Source organism: Sus scrofa, chromosome 5 (assembly GCF_000003025.6).
Source record: "Sus scrofa isolate TJ Tabasco breed Duroc chromosome 5, Sscrofa11.1, whole genome shotgun sequence".
NCBI lineage: Eukaryota > Metazoa > Chordata > Mammalia > Artiodactyla > Suidae > Sus > Sus scrofa.
The window spans coordinates 36,578,584-36,602,977 of NC_010447.5; the positions used below are offsets into that span (position 1 = coordinate 36,578,584).

The window sequence follows — 24,394 nt, forward strand, 5'->3', positions numbered from 1 at the left end:
AGCAACTGCATCCTGACCCAGGCTAGATGACAAGTAGCTTTTTCTGTGTGGATCCTGGATGTTTGCAATGTGCTAACCTTTTGTAGGGAAAATTGAGAAGGAGTGACTTCAAAACCTGTCATGAGAAAGACCTTGGCAGACTGGACTTTTTGTTCTCATTTTCCCACTCTGTTAAGGAGATAACAGGGCTATCTCACTTCACCTGAATACTGCTATGCAATACCTGATTAAAAATCCTGGATCCCTCCGACACTGTCTACTGCTTTATAAATTCTGATTTCACGAAGGATATTTAGTTTTGGAATTTTTTCAATACCTGCCTTTTTCTTTTTTGAAAGTAATACATTATCTGAAGCATAAATATTTTTCTTCCTTAGTTGTGTTTTGTAATGAAATCATGAGAATTATTAATAATAGAATCCTGGGAATACTGATTAAAATGGATTTTAATATTGTATTCAGTGGGCAGGGAGACAGGAGTGATTTCTTAGCTGTTTATATGAGACTCATTTGGGAGAAGTATCCATGTATGATTGTGTTCTTATTTATCTTTTGTTAAGCCACTAGAATGTGTGTGCAAAGGATTACAATTAAATATTTATGAAATCCTGCAAGTGATAAAATTGTTTATTGCAAAATAAGATTTACTGTTGGCTATAGGCTTCCAATCTTCTGCCACTGGCCAGAGGTTATTAAAATTAGCTCATATTTATCCTTTTGGCCTTTCTGACCAGGGCAGATCTTTCTGTGCTCTGAGCAGTGACTCATAGCAAGTCCATTCAGGAGCTTTGTGGCCATTTCCAAAAGATCACACTATTTCTCACATCTGCGAGGCTGGGGATTTAATTATCTACTTGTCATTATCAGCTAAAGCTTCTCTTGAGATATACAAAAAAGTCACCTTGAAGCCCTCTCATTTTATATCTTTCTGCATGCAATTACTTAAAAATTCATATCCAAGAGGCCTCTACATTGGTCTTAATTTTTGCAACACTTTGTCACAGTAAATGTTAAAAAAGAGTTGGAAAGCATTTTTGGCACATTTACTGTAATGAGCTGGGAGTCTTCAGCTTTCTTTCTATGATAACCCAGTAAAAGGCTAAAGTGTATTCCTGAATTTTTAACCCACGCTGTTCCTACTGGCGTGGGTTGGTTTGCTCAAGGTTAGAGAGCTAGGTAACATGTTCCTTTGAGCTATATTTAGAAAACTTTTGAAGATGGAGTCACAGATGTTGTTCCTGGCATAAGGGTTTAGGGGGAGCCACCATAATTACCAAGTACTTCTGAGAAGTACAAAGCTCCTGGAGCATTAAGGGCAGGCCTGTGACTCTTGAGGCAAACTTTCTTGGAGATGTATAAATTGTACTGCATTACATCAAAAGCAAACTTATGACCTTCTGGTGCCAAATTTGTGTTTCAGCTCTGTAGGTAAAAATGTTTTAATATTAATATCTAATGTCTGAGACTGCTGAGTAGAAAGTAGAAGAGAGATATTTTGACATCATTCTGTAGGTTTGATCCATTTTCATAGCAAACAGCCTGCACTCTTGAGTTATAAAAGTGTGGGTGATGTTTGTGGCTTACATGGATTTGCATAAGCCATTTTTTTAAAGAATAAATAATATAGATTTCCAAATGCAAATTTGTTTGAATGAATATATATATACATGCTCTTTAACGTCTCATAAATTAAAACAAATATGTAATTCACATTGTAGTTAGTACTGCTTTGTCATACTTGCCACAAAATTGTGATTTTTTTGGATTTTCTAATTTTTTTGAAACCTAAGCCTGAGATTTCATGAGAATTTCTCTAGGATCCCTCTGAACTTCCTGAGAGTTTGAAGTATTTTCCTGTTCACAGATAATTTAAATTATTTAGTCAGAGCTTTCTCCAGAATGGTCATTTATAACACCAACTTTACTTGAATAAATATTTGTAACATGATTTTAGCATGAAAATCTGAACATTCCTCTTATATTGGATTCCTGCACTGTGATAGCATTATCTTAGTGTTTCTCTTTTCATGAATTTGCTGCTTGCAGGAAATCTTTTGCGTATTCGGGTTCACTGCTTCTTTTTGAGTATCAGCTGAGAGACCGTCTTCATCAGGACCACCCCATCTGAGATATTTTATTAAAAATTGCATCTTCCCACTACTACCTAAGGATTTACATTCTATGAAGCATACCATGTGATTCTGATATGCACAGCAATGTGAAAACCACTGCTTTTGAGGCCCAGAAGGAATTTATGGCGTCAGTTTAGGCAGGCAGGTGCTCCTATGAAGCTGAAAGTCCTTAGAGTAGCATCCTCACAGCAGTGAGGGTGAGTTTCTTAGGGTCCTAGTATCATGAGCTGATCATTCCACAATCGGGACATCAGGGATTCAGTTGTAAGTGTTCAAAAACACTTTAAAAAAATCCTGTTATTAAGTATGTTACCGTTTCAGATATGCTGTCTGATAGCTTTAAACAAAATTCAAAATCTCAGTGTCAGAAATTTTCCCAAGCCTGGAAAGCTACTGGAGGATTTTTATATAATTAAGGGACCTTTTGTTTTGTTTTATTTTATTTTATTTGCTTTTTAGGGCCATACATGTGGCATGTGAAAGTTCCCAGGCCAGGGGTTGAATTAGAGCTTCAGCTGCTGACTTACACAACAGCCACAGCAATGCTGGATCCCAGCCATATCTGTAACCTACACCACAGCTCACAACACACTGAGCAAGGCCAGGGATTGAGCCTGTATCCTCATGGATGCTAGTCGAGTTCACTACCACTGAGCCACAATGGGAACTCCCACCTTTATGTTTAAATGAATATTCTGGGACACATCAACCATACATACACATGCTGAGTCCTAAGGTGTTCAGTACTTTTCCATCATGAGTGACAAGGCAGAATTTTCTTGTAGGCTAGTCTGTCAGCTAAACCTAGAATAATTTGTACATCTACTGACAATGTAAGTACGCAGGAATAGTAGAGCTACCGGGGCAAGCGTTAACTGTGAGAAGAAGGCTTCTTTTGCTTTTGTGGTTATTCTGTGATAATTCTTTGAGGAACTCAGGAACTTAGAAAGATGAAGGCAAGAAAAGAAAAGGAAGGAAAAGTAAGTAGTTCTTTCAGCAATAAATCATCGATAAGAAAGAAGAAAACCAGTGTTTTGTGGTCGACTTAGTCTGTGGAAAAATTAAATGAATCCTCTGGCATTTACCCTGCTTATGTAAAAGTCTCATTTTCATAAAGACCTACATATATGTAAAATCTTGCTCTCAAAAACAGAGATTCATAGGGCTTTTTCTGATAGCAGTCTTTCTTAACAAATATGCTAATCAGCCAATGATGATGTAAAGAAACACTCATATTTTTCTCCTAGAACTTATAAAATCTATTTTAGGCTTCAAGAGTTATTTACCTAAGATAGCAATGCTGTCTTGATAAGGAAACTCAAATAAAGGTAATGAAAAATAGATATTTTACATTAGTTTCTCCTTGCCATGGAAATGTAAGATTCCATTTTTATATTTGAAGAGATAATAATTTGGGGAAGAGCTTAAAGGGAAGGAAATTTATTTCCAACATTTTGTGCAATGAAGGTGAGTGATTAATTCAAAATAACATGCACTTTTGCATGTGTGGCAAATCTTAAAGTCTTGGGAGATGATTTGAAATACATGATGTTCTCCCTTAATTGCTTGCAATTTGAACTCTTCTGTGTGGAATGCTTCAAATGTCCTTATGTGGAATGGAGTACTAGTGAAGAGGCCTTCACTACTTCGGATGTAAGAAAACATCAGATTAGGGAAACTTGACTTGCAGCAACTATGCCAAAACCTATTTAAAGTATTTTAAAGACATGAATACAGGCCAACTCAGAAGCTAAGAGGTAGCAAGGGGCCCTACGGAATCATACTACATTTAAATCACAGATTGAGTTCTTCCTTGCTAAACTGGTCAAGGCCTGGAGTGCAGTGGATTTGAGCCTCTAAAGGTAGGGAGCCGGGGGTTTCCAGTTGCTTAGCTGCTTCACCTAATTAGGATGTGAATCAAACAGAAGTTCAGTATCCATTCTCCAGGTTACCAGGTGGTAGTGCTAACCAAAGGAGGGATAAAGAGGGTTTTAATAAGAAAGACAATGTTAGTCTAGCAGTCCATATGTGACAAATTCAAGTAAGGCTAATAGGCCCTGAGGAGAATAATGATTGGCTATCAGAGAGTTTTATGTGGATGCTAACTTACACTCTCAATTAGTGGAGGGTTCTTGGGAATGCTGTCAGAAATGCCAACATAGAAAGAACTTCAAGTGAAAATAACTTTTGCATGCCCAGTGTGCAAATGCCTTGGAAATTAATTGCATAAGCTGAGGGCAGATCATGGGCTTTATCCGGGCTCTATCAGGGGAAATGTTACTTCCCCTTTTTCAACTGATAATGAGACTAAAATTATTAAAGAAATATAGTTACTGTGCAGAGCAACTAGGCCCCTTGCCTCCTAGTTTACCATACTTTTTAATTTCCAGCTTTGTAAAGTTTCTCAGGTTTCCTATTTCCATTTTAAAAATGCTACTGCAGTCTGTTGAATTTTGACATTGATAGACTATCAGCTATTTCATAGAGTGTGAAGAGTTGAGAAATCCATATGAAAATTTGTATTTCAATAAAGAAACTGTAATATGTAGGGTATTTCACTAAATTATATATACAGTGTGAACATTAATGAGTTTGTTGATGGACAGATGATGGATACATGGATTGAAAGGTAGGTGGATGACAGAGACAGAGACATAATACTTATTTCATGCCATGCTGAAATCATTATATTTGGTCTCAGAAAGATTATTTTGTCACACTTGCTTTTCATATGGGGAAAGTAATGGAGACTTTTTAAATTGGAGAATCATAGCTGATGTTTAGTTAAAATCAAGTGATTTTCTTAGTGAAAGGAGCTATTACTGAGATGAAATATAAACATGAATTATATACTAAATACTTATCACATGTAACAATAGAAAGTTGTAAATGTTGGTGAAGATATTTTCAAATATACGACAAATTCAAAGGTAGAAACATATGTTCTTTATTTCTTCATCTATATTTTATCATTATAAGAATGCATAGAAACTAGTAGGAAAATCTTTCAATAGCTATTTGCCTGCCTCTTATGTCATAATTCAATATCTACTTTTCATTTCCAGATGAGTTAATCAGTTTCTAAAGAGTATGTACATGATTTTAAAATGAATTGTGTATTCTTATTCTTAACAGATAAATGATATGAGAACATCTTTCATAAACAGGCAAAATGAAAATAATGAAAAGCATGAGAAGCAAGCACTTCAAAATGCTTTTAGTGGGTTAGCCTTTTTTATTTCCATTTTTGATGCTTATTAGTAAGAATAATTTCCATATGGAAAGTTCTATAATACAAAGTTAGCAATATCTTCCAGTTGTATAGTAACAGTTTTGTACATTTAAAAATACATCAGAGTTAAAAATAGACATAGACACATATAAAAATGGTAATCCCAAATGGTCTATCCACAATGTGACAGTTCATTACTTCAACAAATATTTAATAAACACCTGCTGTATATGAGGTACTGTTATGGACACCATAGTAAATAGTAGTGAATAAAATAGTCAAAATCTCTGTTTATGTTACAGTGAATTGGATTATAGTCCATTTGTCATGCAAAAAAAATATTTCAGATTGACATACTTTTAAAGTATATAAATAAAACAAAAAGAATGAGAGAGTTTGGAGAAGGGACACAGAGCATTTATTTTAAATATGGTGGCCAGGGAAACTCATTTTTCAGTTGATATTTGAGTGGTTATTTATGTTAAAAAGGTAAATAAAGGAGTCATCTGGGAATAGAGCATTCCAGACAGAGGAGCAGCATGTGCAAAAGCCCTGAGGTAGAATGTGCTTGGTATGTTCAAGGGAAAGTAAACAGGTAAATGTGGCTCTACTGGAGTGAGAATGGGTCATAGTAAGATGAGATGGGTTTAAGGAGCTTACTGAACCCTAGTTATGTAAGGGTTTATAGACTTTTGTAAGAATTTGGGGTTTTATTCTGAGTGAGAGGGAAAGCTGTTGTGAGGGTTTTGAACAAAAGAGTGATGTGATCAGGCATGTTTTTATAGGATCACTCCAGCTGCTCTATTGAAGATATACTATGAGGGAGCCAGGGTGGAAGCAAAAATCCCAGGTAGGAGGGCAATCAAGACAAACTCTATTTAGAGAGCTGTTGTTCTTCACCAGGTAAATAATTACAGGAGATACCCCAGGGTAACTTGGTAGCCTCCTGAGTGTAAGAGGTTACAGACCCATACAAATGTTTTCCTGGGAAATACTTATTAAGCAGTAATAGCAAGAAAATAAAAATAGATTTCTATATTTTTTAAACATTTGGATTGCTTCTGTTTTTAGTCTATTATGAATAATGTTGCTCTGGATAGTTGGATAAGTATCTTCATGTGTATGTATGTTTTCCTTTCTCTTATAAATACCTTGGAGTGGAATTGCTGAGTTGTCTGGTAAGATGGTTTATTAGATTCTACCCTATTGTCTTCCAAAGTGCCTGGACTACTTTGCATTCCAACAGGCAGTACATGACAGTGCCATTTGCTTTGCATTCCCACCAACACCTAGATTGTCTGTCTTTTTTTTTTTTTTTTTTTTTACTTTTTAGGGCCACACCTGTGGCATATGAAGGTTCCCAGGCTAGCGGTCTAATCGGAGCTACAGCTGCTAGCCTACACCACAGCCACAGCAATGCCAGATCCCAGCCCTTTCTGCTACCTACCCCACAGCTCACGGCAACACTGGATCCTTAACCCACTGAGCGAGGCCAGGGTTTGAACCTGCATCCTCATGGGTTCTAGTCAGATTAGTTTCCACTGTGCCACGACGGGAACTCCAATTGTCTGTCTTTTTAACATTAGTCATTATATTGTGTATAGAATGTATCTTATTATGGCTGATTTAATTGCACTTCTCTGATGATCAAGAATATTGAGAATCTTCTTGTACTTATTTATCATTTCTGTGTCTTCTTTTATGTAATATCTGTTCAAATCCTTTGTCCATTTAAAAAAGTAAATTGTGTTTTTATTAAGGTATAGGAATTGTGTATATTGACCTTATATTCTGCAACCTTACAGAGTTTATTATTTTTTATGGTCTTTTAATATTTTTCTTAGGGTTTTCTACAAATGTTGTAATGTCATCTGGAAATGACAATAGTTTTACTTCTTCCTTTTCAATCTTTATGCATTTTATTTCTCTATCTTAATAATTTTGAAGTACTCTCTAATATTCTATTATATGGGTATATATACTATATCTTAAAATATTCATATTATTGGAAATTCAGAATGTCTTAAAATTCTCACTTAAGAATAATTCTGAAGAATATATTTGTACATGAATTTTTTATTATTTATTTGTTGTTTACTAAGATATATTTTTGGAACTTTGTTTATTGAGTCCATGGTTAAAATCATTGAAACAGATTGTCAAGTTGCCATTAGAGATGGGCAAATTTCTCCACAGAATAATATGAGAGTGTTTTTTAGCATAGCTGATTTTTAAAACTGATATTATTAATTTCAGTTTTTATATTATTCTACTATCTAGATCAAAACATTTTTTTTTTCTTTTTAGGGCCGCACCTGCAACATATGGAATTTCACAGGCTAGGGTTCAAATTGGAGCTGCAGCTGCTGGCCTATGCCACAGCCTCAGCTACTCGGAATCCAAGCCACATCTGTGACCTAAACCACAGCTCGTCGCCAGATCCTTAACCCACTGAGCAAGGCCAAGAATTGAACCCATGTCCTTATGGGTACTAGTTGGGTTCATTACTGCTGATCCACAACAGGAACTCCTAGATCCAAATACATTTAAGAAATAAATATTTAAAATAATTTCTCTCTCATCTAACTTTTAGTTTAGAAAACTATAGTGGTTAAAATCATTGACTTCAGAATTAAATATGAATAAATCCTAGCTTCTACTAAAAATCTAACCTTGAGCAAGTTACTTATTTTTATCCTTAGTTTCCTTCTAATTTTTCCAATTACAAAATGTGGGTAAAAGAGAATCCACATCAGAGTTTTATTTTGAATATTAAATGAGATCAAATTAAATTAAAACATTCTATGTAGCCCTGGGCTGGATAAATGATATATTAATATTTTCTGGAGTTCCTGAGTGAACTCAGGTTAAGAACCCAACATAGTGTCCATGAGGATGCAGGTTCAATCCCTGGTCTTGCTCAGTGGGTTTAGGATCTGGCATTGCCACAAGTTGTGGCATAGATCATAGATGCAGTGTGGATCCGGTGTTGCTGTGCCTGTGGTATAGAATGACAGCTGAAGCTCTGATGCAGCCCCTACCCTGGGAACTTCCATATGCCACAGGTGCAGCCATGAAAGTGTTTTTTTTTTTTTCTTTCTGTTGTTATATGACAGTCCATGATAGACCAGGATCTGCATGATGTTCAAGAGACATATGATATTAAATTGAGACATTTAGGGCTAGAAAAGTAGTTAATCCAGAATACGTCCTTTTTACCTAACTTTTCCTCAATTTAAATCAAATTATTCAGAATTGGTTTTCATTGAAATGTATACCAATGTACTGAAGTACAAAATGTATACTCAAGTTTTAATCTGAATCAATTTTGATGAAGTTGTTGACTCAGTTTTCACCTTAATTTATTTTTCTCTATAACTCTGTTTCATAGCATTCTTTTGTTAACAAATATCATTGTAATCTAGATTTTTTTTCTAATACACAGTGTGTAATTTTAAATATGAAGGTTGAACATTAATATTAGATTCATTAGTTTTGATAATTACATAGATAAAGGAGGTGAAAATATATCTGGATAAATGCTGCTTCATGATCTTAAGAGCAAGGAATTTCTTAAAAACAACATTCACAACAAAATTAATTTTTTCTCAAACAACAGTTGTTAAAAATACATGTATTTCATTTTTTCACTAAGTAAATGCTCATGAGCAATCTACTGTAATAGTTATTATATTAAACATAATGAACTACATATATTAAAAATATGAATGAACTACAACTTCTAGCAAAATATTCTCAGATGCCTTAAAATTTAGAGAGTTATAATCTCACAATTATCTAATGGAAGATTTTATCCAATGCAATACATTGATCTAAAGGATTTCATGTTTATTTAATATAAATGTTAAAGAGTAGTTTAGGAATACAGTGCTTTAAGGAATGAATGATCACTTTGGGGTAATATCCTCACAATCTCCTAATGTTTCATGGAAGATGTTGAAAATTTAGGGTGAGCTTTGCAAAACATCTGGAAGAAGGAAACAAGTAACATCACACATATACTCTAATGATACCTGCGTGCACAGTTATCTGGTCATAGATCTCAAACGTGTTAGCAGTAGACAGTATTTTGGGGTAATCTTCAAAGAAGTCTCAAATAAGATGACTACAACAAGTGCACATAGTAGAGGAAGACACACATGAAGAAATCAAAATGGAAAAGTTAAAATGATAGCATCTTTGTGAAATTTAAATTCAAAAAAATAATCCTTTGCCATTATGAAAATCTGTTTCCTAATTTTGGGTTAAGTATTCTCTGATTTCAAATCTCTAGATAGAGAATGTTCAGATTTTGACTTAGAGTGACCTGCTAATACAGAGAAGCCATTTTAAAATCTTTCCTTTGCCAACCAACTTCACTTTTTAAGTGATCCCCTTTAAACCATGTTTATTTGATTGAAATCACTAATGAGACAACACTATCAGAAAGTAAAAATCTGTCACTCTGGAGAATATAATGTGTCTCTAGTTATGCACAACTATATAGGAATGTATTGATATGTAGAAATACAGATGTTTCTTTCTCTCCATTAAGCCTTATTGAATTGGAGATTTTTCTGGATCTTATTATTGTTGGGTTTGTCTTTAGAATATTACAATGCATAAATTTCCTTGTTAACTATTAACAATTTTTTGTGGTCCTTCTTATGTTTTATTTCTGAGTTGATAGCAATTTGTATTTTGATTAGGAAGAGAAGGTTTGGGTGTGTGTGTGTCTGTGTATATTCTAAAATATAAATTTCATGGGACTTTTAATATTTAAAATATTCTATATTTTAAAATAGAAATTATATTTCAAGCTTATTTAAAACAACTAATTGCTGGTTTTCCTAGTCTTCATGCCTCAACTGAAGAGCTGATGTAAAAATGAGAGAAAAAGTTTTTTTCTGTTTCTTTCTTGCTTTTTTTTTTTTTTTTTTTTACAGCCGCACCAGTGGCATATGGAAGTTCCCAGGCTAGGGGTCTAATCGGAGCTGCAGCCATTGGCCTATGCCACAGCCACAGCAATGTGGGATCTGAGCCACCTCTGTGACCTACACCACAGCTCACAGCAACACCAGATTCTTAACCCACTCAGTGAGGCCAGGGATCAAACCCTCAGCCTCATGGGTGCTAGTCTGGGTCTTTAACCATTGGGCAATGAGGGAACTCCCCCCCCAACTTTTTTTTTTTAACAGTCTAGGTCTTTTATTTTCTTTACACTTATCATGCCATGAATTTATAGGGAATGTGTTCTAACACGTCAGGCTCCTTTTCATTGCTTCTCACGAAGTGAGCTTCTCTGGATGGAGCAGGCTGTCACTTCAGCTGAACCCAGGTAACTTTCTCTTTGGCTTCCTTCTTTTTCTGATGGGTTTCCTTTACACATTTCAGGAAGCTGTCTTAGAGTGCTTAATATGCTCAATATGCACATGAATTCTCTTGGCAACAATCTTACCCTTAACTTGTTTGTTTACAATGCCTACAGCATGATGGGTTACATTGTGGACTCTTACAGTTTTGCCATGGTAACATTTGTGAGGCATTCCTTTTTGAACAGTGTCCATTCCCTTTATGTCTTGGAATTTCTCATGTATGTGGCCAAAGGAACAACTCCATGTTTTCTAAAGGGCTTAGAGAACATAGAGCGGATGCCCTCCTCTCTCCCTTTGTATTGGTCATTTTGGTGAATGACTGGAAGATGGTGGTGCCGTCCATAAGGTGAAATACAGTGTTCTTAAAAGCACCATTTTAATCTCTTCTTTTTCTTGAAATACAGTAGTCTTAAAAACACTATTTATCAGAAAATAACCAAGTATACTTATCTAAGTGTACAAGTGAAATTAAATATACTTGACCAAATTTTTCCTCCACAAATGGATTGTATAACATAACCTAGTTTGTGGCAGGAAAAAAATTGTTGATTTACAATTATTAATTACTAGAGCACAATATCAGTGATCATATCTCTATATCAAGTTAGAATCAACATGGTATTCACCCACTATTGATTTCCAAATGTTTCAATTAAATTCCCACACTGCTTTTTCACACTGAAAAGTCTTAAAGAAAACTTTGCTTGATACCAAAAAAACAAAAACATAAACAAAAACAAAACTCTGATAGATGGGATTGACATCTATTTTTTTCTTTCTAATAAGTGAAATGCTGATTCATTTGTTTGCTTTATACTCTTGGTCAGCATATGAGAAATTGAAGTGATACTTTCTAAAATTTTATCTTTCCAATACCAACCAAGGCCCTAGCTCTAAGTCCAATATCTGCAAGTGAAACACAAATATCTACCAAGTTAAAAAAAAAATCTGGGGAATAAATAAGTTGGTTGTCCTCACACAACTGATTCCCAGTGGTGGGGCAGGGATAGCATAAAACCTGCCATTTAAAAGAGGAAAAAAAAAGGAAAAATAAATGCCATTGTGAAGGACTGGGGGATGGACAAAGTTTCTTGGAGAAAATAAAAATCTAAAAAAAAAAATGATTATGCCACCAGAAATACATGAGAGCACTGATTTAAGGACAGCATTCTCAAGATCCAGATTAGCAGGACCAGTTTATTCTGATTTCTTTCTGTTTTTTAAGATGTTCAGTTGAGGGGAAAGTAATATATGTGTTACTACTTCTCAGCTTCCCTAGCACCAACTGCCAATAACCAAAAAAGAAAGAAAAAAGAAATACTGACAAATAAAATGAATTATGGACCAATATATGGAAGGATTCTGAAAATGGATGAAAGTATTTACAGAGCTACTATGGGACACAGAAATCTACAAAAATGGAAGGTGTATCCATGAAAGGGCTGCCTTATTGAGAATAATGAAATCTGGAGGTGTAATGGGTTACATTTCTTTTTTTTTCTTTTTTTTTTTTTTTTTTTTTTTTGTCTTTTTGCTATTTCTTTGGGCCGCTCCTGCGGCATATGGAGGTTCCCAGGCTAGAGGTCTAATCAGAGCTGTAGCCTCTGGCCTACGCCAGAGCCACAGCAACGCGGGATCCGAGCCGCGTTTGCAACCTACACCACAGCTCACGGCAACGCCGGATCGTTAACCCACTGAGCAAGGGCAGGGACCGAACCCGCAACCTCATGGTTCCTAGTCGGATTCGCTAACCACTGCGCCACGACGGGAACTCCTTATGGGTTACATTTCTAAATCTTTCTCTACGTGGAAGAACAGGACACCGATTCAGGCCTGAAAGAGAAGATGTGCAAACTTCAACTTTCTGCAGGAAGCAGGGGGCAGATGTGGTGGGGTGGGGAAGAAATATATGTGGCAGTTGGCGTGGCAACCATTAATTGAGACAGCTGGAGAGAAACAATTAAATGCTAAATCTCCTTAACAAGAACCTTCAATATGCAAGGTTGAACTATGAATCACACAGCTCTCCAGCATATTCTGAAATAGGTCTATGGAGCAGAAATATGCCCTTAAACAGATGGACCCACTGATTTGATTAGAACCAGATCTAAAATAACAATTACACTAAATGTAAACCACTACCATCCAGCCTGTTCACCATGATTACTCTCACACCACACCCTATTAGCAATTACTTCTACTGTATAGGATTACCCTTTCAAATAAGAGTGACATTTAGCATATACCAGTCTGAAAGCCATAGAACTATGGAAAGATACCATAAGAGTTAAGAATCATAACAACAGCAGAAGGACTACAACATCAAGCCAAAAATTGAATTATGCTCATCTGTGTGATTTCCAAGAATGAAAAAAATGTAGTTTTTTTTTGAGACAAGAATTTAAAGACATGCAAAATAACTTAAAAAAAGAGATAAGGCAACAAAAAGAATAAAATTGATCTGGCCCCATAAGGAAGAAAGGCATGCTAGAAGCAGTAAAAATTATATATATATACACAGAGGAAAACAGAGTCAGGGATGTGGAGAATAAGCTTGAAATAACTGAGATAAATGAAATGGAAAAAAACAGTGAAAATTATATTGTAAGCAAGAGACATCCAGTGTCTTTGTGTGTTGGGCTGTGTGTGTGTGTGCGCGCGTGAGCACTTAATATTATGTAATGAAAAAGATTAAAGCTGTAGCTGGAGTAACTTTCTTATAATAAAGATGTCAACATGTATGTTGAAAGGGTACCCTGTGTTTAAGGAAGAAACACAGATTAATATTAAGACATATTTTTTGAATACCTTGTGCTTTAAAAATTACACAAAACAAATTCCCTAGCAAGTGGAAAATTCAGACTGGCTCAGATTTCTATAAGCAAAGAATATTCCAGTGGATAGAATGCAAAGTTTTTAATGTAGTCAAGTTATCCTTTGATTGCAAAGGAATGATGGTAAGTCTTGAATCCACTGTATGTGGAACAAAGGAAACAAGGAAATTAAGGCTGCAAAATAGAAGGCAAATGTTTAAACCAAGAAAATTTAGAAATAATTCAACAAGTAAAAATCCATAGGGAAACAAGAATTAGTAGAAAGTATACATCTGATGGTTTTCTCATTTTTTCTTATTAGAGACTCAGTGGATACAGATTTAACTATGGATAAATGCATAGGAAAAATATTTTAAGACAGTTTAACTAAGATAAATTTCCTTTTGAAAGAAACGTGTGTCAAGTATAAGTTTTTAGAAGGCATTTTAGTCACATGGAGTATCCCAGTAGTCTTGTCATTTTTCTAAAACTCTATAAATTCTTTAAAAGATTTTAATCACTTTGCTACTTTCTCATATGCTTTTACTTTTAATATTAAATTTGCAAATCTTATGAAAATTATTGTTGTACTATAATTGTACATAAAATAATAATGGTAATGATTTTCCTTAAATTAAGATTCTAGAATTTTCTACTCATACAAGATGTTCTCTTACTAGAGAGAAATTTCTAATTTTTACAAAATATATCATTTTCAGCTTCATAATGTTGAACTACATGTGATCACTTTAGCAAAAATATAAAACATTTTAAACCTATTATTCTTGTAAAAATTATATATCTTATCTTTATGCTAATATTTTAATAATATACATATATATTTGTTCTGAATTAGCTAGCACTTTTTGCATTGTTTGTATTTTCACTGATGCTTCAACTTTTAAAAATTACTTCCTTCAGGTGATAATGAGGGATAAGTTTTCAGACAGTAAGCAAGGACTTAACTATAAGACTATTATTAAAATTAATGAGTGTCATTGTTAGAACACAGTAAATCTATACCATTAATGTCCTCTAATTGCTAATCATCATTAAGGAGTGAGAACATCATTATCATTACTTTTCCTAAGGTTTTTTTTTTTTTTTAACACCATCCACATTAAAGAAAATCAAGGAAAGGTTAAGGTCATATATTTTTGAGTTGGGGATCCAGATTAATTAAATATTTCTATGTAAATAGTATATCTTCTGAAATTTGTCGCACTGGAAGTTGGAGCTAAAATTGAGTGATAAGCTATGTAGCCATTAGAAGAAGCTATTGCCTTCCTCACTTCTGTCTCTGGAGGTTTTATAAATAGTCTACAAGCTAGTGTCCCAAAGGACAAAAATTACCTATTATTATAATATGTAGTTGTTAGCTGATTTCAAAAGTATCTCAGTGTGTTTTAATTCTAAGAATTGAAAATGTTCCCAAATCTAAAACTCATTTTGGTACCAGTTCTCAAGTAAGTTGATAGCATTGTTTCTGTATACAGTTTATATACCCTTTATACCCACTGACTGTACTCTTTGTGGCTCAGCCGGTTTGTTTAGCTTTGTCCTTTAGGTTATCATTTAGCATTGTTTTGGTAAAGAACATAGTATCAAAAATCTTGCCAACTCACTTGCTTCCCCAGAAGGTGTTTTCAAGTGGGCACAACTATATCTTTCAAGATATTAATCATTCTTCTATATAATGAATTATATAGTAGAAGTCCTTTTTCTATCTCACTGGTAATAAAAAGCATTTTTTTTTACTTTCAATGTTTCATCTGCAATGGCTTTGAGTGGCTTTTAACCCATTTACAAATAGGGTATAATGTTATGGGAGGCAGGAAAATATCATTTTAAATCATAAAGAATTAGATTAGATATTCAATTTCTCCATAAGTAAAGATGAATATCTTTTACTAATATTAGAGAAGGAGGAAATGCATGGCATGAACAGAAGGTGCGTCCTTCTCTCTCCCTTTTCTCTTATTCACTATTATTGCTTGAAATTGTTTCTTTGACATGCTAGTAGCAGCTATGATTGAATTTAAGAGGAATGTGGATGATTGTTATCATTACTAAATGAGAAGACTTTTTTTTCCTTTAATGCCATGGAAATGTTGTAAAGAAAAACAAAATGCTTGTCACATGTTGTACAATTTACATAAGATAGATGACAGGATATTTCTCCAGCTGACAGATGAGTAAATCACCTCATTTTCATTATTTCCACAGTGTTGACCAACATACCTCCAGCCTGGCTTCCCACTTCTGATTTAAACACATGATTCAGAATGACTTTGGAGGGTTGTGATACTCTCGGATTTATGGGGCACTTGTATGTGGGATTCTCATCACTGTACAGCAACCCTGTCGTTTTTGTGACAGAGCCTGTTTGACTGGTTTTGGATTTATGATAGAAATAATTCAGAACAGAGTAATAATTTTCCCTTGGCAATTACACTACCATTTGGTACTTTGTCCCTAAGGGGAAAATGAATGTGCTGGGATCTATCCATGAGTTTAGTAGCTCAGTGTAAGGAACAAATCAAGGTCAGAATACACATGCAGAACACGTGGTTGCTGAATTCTAGTTCTAGTTCTTCAGCCTTAAGGCTCTCTACATTTGTGTGACACTTTAGGGTTTACAAAATATCCATCTGTTTCTTCTTTTTTAACCCTTACAATGACCCTGGGAGGTAAATACCATTGCTCCCATTTATAAAGAAGGAAAATGAGACTGAAAATGTTGCCTTTCTTGAAGTTCATTATTCAGCAAGTATTTTTAAGCATTTGCAACATGAAGGCTTTATGATGCACACTGGGGATACACAGATAAATAAAACTTAGTCCCTGCTCCATTTTTTTAAACTGTTTGTTATGAAGAATTTCAAATATACTTAGTAACTGCTAGAACTATGTACCAAAGCTCCTGTATCTATTGCTCTGCATCAGCAATTATTAACTAATGGCCAGTCTCGTTTCATCCATGTCCGCATCCAACCTTTCATGCTATTTTGAGGTAAATTCTACATGGGAAATCATTTCCTCAAAATAATTTTTACCATTTTATATCTAAAAAATGACATTATTAAACATGATGACCCCACATTAGTATCTCCTCAATAATATCAATATCCAGAAAGTGTTCAAATATCCAGTTGTCTCATAAATGCTGTGTATTTTTTTTTTTTTTTACAGTGTGTTTGAACTGGTACCCAAATAACATTACTGCTCTGTAGTGGGAGATTTTTTTCAGTCTCCTTTAAACTGCTGATTTTCTTCACCTTTTAAAGAATTTCTTTCCAAATTATTTGGTGAAGAGAAAGTTGGTTGTCCTTTGCGATTTCCCACAGTTTGGATTTTGTTGGTTACCTCCCCAATCTGCCCTTTTATATGTTCCTCAGTCTTCTCTATCACCTGTAAATTGCTCATCAAATCTAGAGACTTAATTTAAGGCTTCTTAGCATGTTAACTTCAGAGTTGACTCTATGAGAACACAGAAGATAAAAAGTAATCTCTCTTATGATGTTTGGAGCTATTGCTGTTCAGAGACTTAAATCTGTTAAGTCACTAGAGCTTGTAAAATGGTGATCCATTCATTCCTTTTCTGTTTGAAAAATAAATAGCTCTTCAAAGAGAAACTTGCTCTCATTTACTTTTTGGTGACCCAGTGATAAGAGTTCTTAAGGAGAGGAGGGAGAAACACTTGATGTGTTTCCCTGCACTTTTTCAGCATCAAAAATAACAGGCCAATTCTCTAGCATAATGAGTTGGTTCTCTCCAATGTGACCAATTATTTTGTTTTGTTTTTAGTTAAGTATCATTTTGACCTATGAATTTAAGTATATTTGATAAGTTTAAATCCACTGAAGTTTTTATTCTTACTGATACTCATAATGTTCAAACTTTGGCCAGGAGCAGCTTCAGGTTGGCTGCAGAGCCCAGATTAAGTGGAATGCTATCACTCCGCTCATTTTAGATTTTCTTCAGTGCTCTTCTAAAAATCTTTCCAACTGCGTCATTGCTCTCTTTTGCATGTCTAGAGTATACTCTCAAAAGTATTTTGTTTTTGTTTTTCAAAGATGCATCTACATTTTGGACTGTGTCTTCCGGCTTAATTATTAACTTTTGTAAAGTCAGTCTAAAATTTGGGCTTTAGCTGTATGTTTAGAAAATTACATAGACAATGATAGTGGCCTCCTATTTGTAGCAATACCTCTGTGGATAAACTAGGGGTTGGATTGCCTTGATTTTGAGATTTCTTTTTTTTTTCATGTAAATATTGATTTTTATTTTTTCCATTAAAGCTGGTTTACAGTGTTCTGTCAGTTTTCTACTCTACAGCAAGGTGACCCAGTTACATATATGTATACATTCTTTTTTCTTACATTATCATGCTCCACCATAAGTGACTAGATAGTTCCCAGTGCTATACAGCAGGATTTTGAGATTTATTATTGAGATTTTTTGAATGAAGTGGACTATCCAAGGCTCAGGGGCCTTCTCTACGGTTTTGTCCAGGAAGCAATTTCTCCCATGCTTTCTCTGCTATTATTCGAGTCCTTAATTCTTCCTTCTAAGCCCAAGTACAGGACTTCAAATCATTTTCCATAGCCTTAATTCTCCCCTTCATATCAAACCTTGAGATGGAAAATTTCCTTTGAAGCATTTCCTCTTATTTAAAAGATTATAATTTTATGTGATTACCTCGCCCTTTCTTTTTAGAACACATTCTAGTACTCTGTTGTGTTTACTGGTGTAAACAATATTTCTGAAAGCCAAATGTTGTTGTAATGCATGCTCTTTATGGTAGCTATATTGCTGCTAACTGGAGTCAGTCTCTCCAGGGTAGAGTCTGGGCTGTGGGTATATTCCTTGATTTATGGAGATTAGACTTGATAATGAAGGAACTCAGGGAGAAGGGATAGAGGTGAAGAAAACTGTTTTGGCAGAAGAGGCCAAAAATGGCCAAAGTCAAAAATCCGTATCTACAATAAATCCACTAATCTCCTCATTTCAAAGTCACCATGATGGATCAGAGCAGTCTGTCCTTCCACACATGTGCTGTTATATTATGTTTTCCTCATAAGGCCCCTAGAGATTACTTCCACTTGATATGTCCCACATTCGTATCCTCATTTTTTTTTTTTTTAACTGGAAAAAGGAATGCTAAATCACTTGCCAGGCATTTTAGAATGCCTGGTACAATTATCATGGGCTTGGAGAAGGAAGATTGGGTTCAAATAATAGTACCACCCTTATTCGCAATATGACCTTGGAGAGGTTAAGTAACCTTTTGAGCCTCAGTTTGATCTGTATAATGAAGGTGGTACTGTTGTTAACCCCAGAAGATTGTCATGAGGCATTAATAACATGGGGCATGTGTAGTTCTTGGCTCAGGGACTGGCACATAGGGAGTACTGACTCAGTGTTGGCCACTGTGGTGACTGTCTGCCTCTTTTCCTTTGTCTGAGACCAGCTGCTGATTGATAAAACCCGAAAACATGAACTCAGACTTTCCAAGAACCACAGTATGTTGGAACTAGTAGTATGTTAATTCTAATTTGGTTGTTCCATCCAAAGAAAATCATTCTGAACATGTAAAAGTACTGTGCACAAAGATGTTCAAAGCTCTTTTACTTATGATATGAAAAATGTACACATATATGTATATAAAATAATAATAGTGAACTATACTTACCTTCCCAGTGGAATATTGTTAGAGCTAATCCAGAAGTAGGAATTCCTAATAGCATGGAAAAATTATTTTAAGTTAAATGTATAAACTTACATACAGTATAAAAATGTATATAAAAATCAAAACTTTTTTGACACAAAATTAGACAAGAGGAGACATACCCAGTTATTTTTAAGTGGTTTGCTTTGAGTTGTTTTTTTCTTTTTCCTAGTTTCCTGTTATTCACACATTTCTTTAAAAAGTGCCAAGTATGAAGTTGGAAGCTCCACTGATTTATGATCCTTTAGGTTAATGATTTGATATCCCGATGTCAGTAAATTCAAACTCTGCAGAATTATGCTGCAATTTTTTTTATTCTTTTTACTCTGATGTGGCTCTGTGGAGCACTGGAAAATTTCAATGTCCAGAAAGCAGAATTCCATAGCAACTTTACGCATTGTATTTTCCATGGAAATTATAAGCTACATAGATAATTTTTTGTGTGTATTTTTGGCTATTTTCTGTATTTCAATTCTGGAATATCTCTTCTAATGAAATCAAAGTGGAATATAATGCTTCCCGAATATACAGTCTATATTCTTTATGTGTTCATTGTTTAAATGATTTCTAAGTGACTTTCCCATATCATCTGATGCTGTTTTTAGCAGTTGCACAATGATAAATAATACATGGATAAGCTTTTGGAATTTTTTTCATAATACCTGTATAGGAAACTGTTTTTAAAACAAATGTCATGCAGAGCCCATCTTAAGAAAAACCAGACATTATGTCTGTTTTTATGTCATCGATTTCACTTACTCATGAAGTAAGTATATTTCTCATACGCATAGTCCTTTTAGTGAGAGATAGGATCACCTAGAAACTATTTCACTTCATTGTCATTTTGAAAGACCACTTGGTATATTTGAGTTTGCTCTCTATTCCAGCCAGAGTCACCCTTTTAGAGCATAAATCAGATCATGTCATTTTCCTGCTCAAAAAATTGTGGTGGCTTCCCATCACCCATAGAAAAACCAATGGAAGCCCTTACTATTAGATCCTTCATGTTTTAGCGCCTCCAACTTCTGCAACTTTATACCCCACTCTCTGTCTCAGGGCTTATTCCCCTCCAGCCACACAGTTCTTTTTGTTATTCTTCCAAGATCCCAAATGTGTTCCTGTCTCAGGACCTTTGAACTTGACTTGCTGTTTCCTCAGTCAGAATTCCCCTCCTGCCAGATTCACTCAACCTGTTATTTCCCTTCATGAATGTGTCTTCAGGGAGGCCTTCCCCTAAGTACCCTATTTATTTTTTAATTATTTAAAAAAAAATTGAAGTGTAGTTGATTTACAGTACTGTGTTAACTTCTGCTGTACAGTATATATATACATATATATATATGTGTGTGTCATATATATATGTATATATATTTATTTTCATATTTTTTTCATGGTGGTTTATTGCAGAATATTGACCATAGTTTCCTGTGCTATATAATAGGACCTTCTTGTTTGTCCATTTTGTGTATAATAGTTTGTATCTGCTAATCTTAAACTCCCAATCCATTCCTCCCCCACCTCTCCTCCTCCTTGCAACCATGAGTCTCTTCTCTATATCCATTAATCACCCTATTTAAAGTCTTCCCCCATAATTTTCCTTTCTCTGATGTTGCTTACTTTCCCTTCATGGTCCCTGAGATTACATTAGGTATTAATGTGTGAATTTGGTCCAAGGCGATGAGTGCTATGATTATGACATGTAAACAGATGTTAAAGAAAGGGAAAAAGAAAACCCTTAATTTTAAGTAGTATTTGGGGAGGCAGCCTTATGTGGGAGAATTGGTGGGAGCTTTCTTGTCATTCCTGGCTTTGAATTCTAACTGTCACTTACTAGCCAAGGGAGGGGCTTCTCAGCTGTAAACTTTAGTTTCTTTATCTAAGAAAAAGTCATATTAGTACAGATCTTGAAGCTTTGAAGTATGCAAAACTGAACTTAGACCATCTTTCCATAACACTACAGGTGGAATACAGTAATTCCTCAATATAGGACAGCTTAAACTAATTAAGTTAATAGTTTTCTAAAAAATAAAAGAAGATTCATTAGTTGATTTTGGCCATAAAGCTAAGAATTTATTCATTTTAGGGAAAATAGCTAACATTTGTTGACTTTTCCAATTAATGGCCAGACATTGACTTTGCTTCTTAACGTTCTGGAGTGCCTAGGGGACTCTATAATTAGATGATGGCTGATTTCTTGATACTTTATGTTTGGAAATGAAGAAACAAGTGCATGTGGAGAAGAAAGAATTGTTGTGGGGGTGGTAATTGGACTTTATAAGTTTCAAGCATTATTTCTGGATGTTTTATTTTAAATTATTAAGTGTTTGCTGAAGAAGGGATCTCAGAGATCACATGGTTCCACCCTTGTCAATATACTGACCAGGAAAAAGAGTTTTCCAAGCCCTCCTTCAGTTTATTTAAAAGCCTGGTATAAAATAACCCTTCTTGGAGAGTAGGAGTGTCATTTGCTAGTCAGAGAAAAAAGACCAAAAATGTTTATATAATGCCTCTGCTTTCTCACAGACTGTAAAGCTATTTTACTTTATTATAGACTAGCTTATTAAAAGCTATTGGCTAGAAAGCAGTGACCTGTTTGTCTATCACGTGTTTCATTAATAATAAGGTGAACAAAGGTATACAAAGATCATCCCAAAAGAATTTTCCCATCTTGCTGGTATTGTTTAACCTTAGAAAATTCTAATTTAAAAAATCTGATTATGTCTAAGTTTTAATATACTTGTAAAGTGTTCTCATTTTTAAGAACTATTGACATTATTGCCATAATTTAATTTAGTTTAGGGAACATTTATTGAGTGTATGTTTTGTGCTAGTTTCTGCATTAGGCTATGGGGATGCAAGGATGGATAAAGCATGCTTTTCCTTAAGATCTAAGTCCAGTAAGATAATATTATGATAAAATTATGATTAATATCATGATTATTATTACAGGTAGGAGTGTTGTCAAGGTGTTATGTGAGCCCAGAAAATAAGGTGTATAAGTCAGTTTTGGGAAGCCTTCTGGAAGAGAACAGGAAGAAGAAGGGCTATGATAACTATTTTTTGTGCATTTTTTCACATTTCTAATGTTATCAAGCTATAAATAAGTATAGTCTTTCCTTGGGGCCCAAGGGGATTGGCTACAAGAACCCCAGATCTATCAAATGTGCCTTAGATGCTCAACTGTCTTATACAAAATGGTGTAGTATTTGCATATAGCCTACCAATATTATGCTGTATACTTACATCATCTCTAGGTTACTTTTAATACCATATACAATGTAATTGCTGTGTAAGTAGTAGTAAATATAATGTAAATGCTATGTAAATGTTTGCCATTGTGCAGTAAATTCAAGTCTTGCTTTCTGGAACTTTCTGGAATTTTTTTCTTAATATTTTTGATCCAGGGTTGGTTGTATCCATGGATGCAGAACCAGTAGATATGGAGGGCTGATTGTTACTTCCTTTTTATCCCTGCAGACAACAGTTTGGCAATGGCTGAATCATGTCTTCATTTTCTCTAGGAACTAGCCAAATGGACCCTTGCTTGACACAGTTACCTCTCCTGTGCAGCTCCCTCTTTATTCTGGGGTACTCTAAGGGCTTGTAGAGTTTTCAATCTCCACGATAGGATCATTCCACAAAAAGCACTTAAGTCTTTTAATGGTGAATAACAGAGAATAATAGATAAAACAGTCAACTTTTAAACTAAGCATTTCAGTAATTGCTTTAAAAATCTACGCCCTAAGGGACAGTCTTATGTATGTATGATGAAGTGTGTAACAGGCTATTTATTTGTTTTAAATGAATATTCAATTAATGAAAACTTGAGTATTGTGCTCTAAGAAGTCTGAGGATTGTGATTTTAATTTTTTTCTTAAATTTCAAATACCCCAAAACCAATGGATTTTAAAGAAAATTCATGGTAAAATAGGTTATTTGTGTACAAGCCACCCAGCATAGTCGATTTAAGAGTTAATATTCACAGAAATTCAGAATTCAGAATGGCTTTGAAAAGTAGTTTTTGAATCTTAGTTAGAAACAAAGCCAGCTAAGATCAGTGCATTTAAACATCAGTTAATACAGTCTGGTTTTAATCTCCTTTTTAGAAAAAATATTCTCATGAATTACCAAAGCTATATTTCACTGCAAGCTCCAGTAAATTAGAGGAGGAGGAGCGAGAGTATGTGTGTGTTGGGTGTGCAGGGATGGGAAGAAGAACTGTATAGCTGCATAAGGGCAATCCTGTATCCATTTCTTAAACTTTTCTCATTTACCTTTCTTCCCCATTGTTTTTTCTTGATTTCTAACTCATTTCTTATACCAACCCCCACCCCAACCGTAGAGAAGATAAATATCAATACAACTTCTTCTTAAAAAATTAATAAAACACATGTAATTATACATGAAATTGTCTTTAAATTTGCTAATTCTACCCCCTCCCTCCATTTTTAAGCAACACTTCCGTGTGATGATACAAATTTAGGGAAAATGCATTTCAGCATCAGGACCATAAATGTGCTCCCTACCGAGCTGATTACTTTGAGCTAATGTAGTGTTCCATTCACTGGATTCCACACACTTCCCCTATATTGATTGTATTATCAGTAGTAGTAATCACAGATATCATTACCAGCCAATTACACAAACACATATCTAAACTAGGTAACTTATTCACCAACATTATCTCTTACAAGTCTTAATTTTGTGATGAAGCTGATTATCCTCTTATCCAATTGAGTATAGCTACATATTTTGATATAGAAGGCTAAATGCAAGTATATTGAATTATGTAGTAGATAATTACTTACATATGTTTGTGACAACGCAAAATGAGGGCAATTTGAGTGTAATCTGTTTCTTATTCCATCCGAGGACTGCATTAGAAAAGGTTAACTGCTTTAAAAAATAGAGCCAAACATGTCTTTGGATCAAACACAATAGAAGCATATTTCCTGATCACGTAACAGAATGGGGTTTGAGAACTGGTACTTGTGTATAATGTCATCCAGAGACCCAGATAGGCTTCTGACAGGTTCAGTGCAAGAGTTCAATACAAGGTCACTCTAGAAGATTCATTTCAAGGGATAAGAACATGGAGGAACTAATAAAAA

The 24,394-nt window shown here is 34.7% G+C and overlaps 1 protein-coding gene and 1 pseudogene across 1 annotated transcript in view; one reads left to right on the plus strand and one right to left on the minus strand.

The window, feature by feature from the left end:
* Nucleotides 1-24,394, plus strand: part of TRHDE (thyrotropin releasing hormone degrading enzyme) — a 396,326-nt gene that overhangs the window by 311,701 nt on the left and 60,231 nt on the right. The gene's annotated exons all lie outside the window — the stretch shown is intronic.
* On the minus strand, nucleotides 10,377-12,219 carry LOC110260705 (annotated as a pseudogene).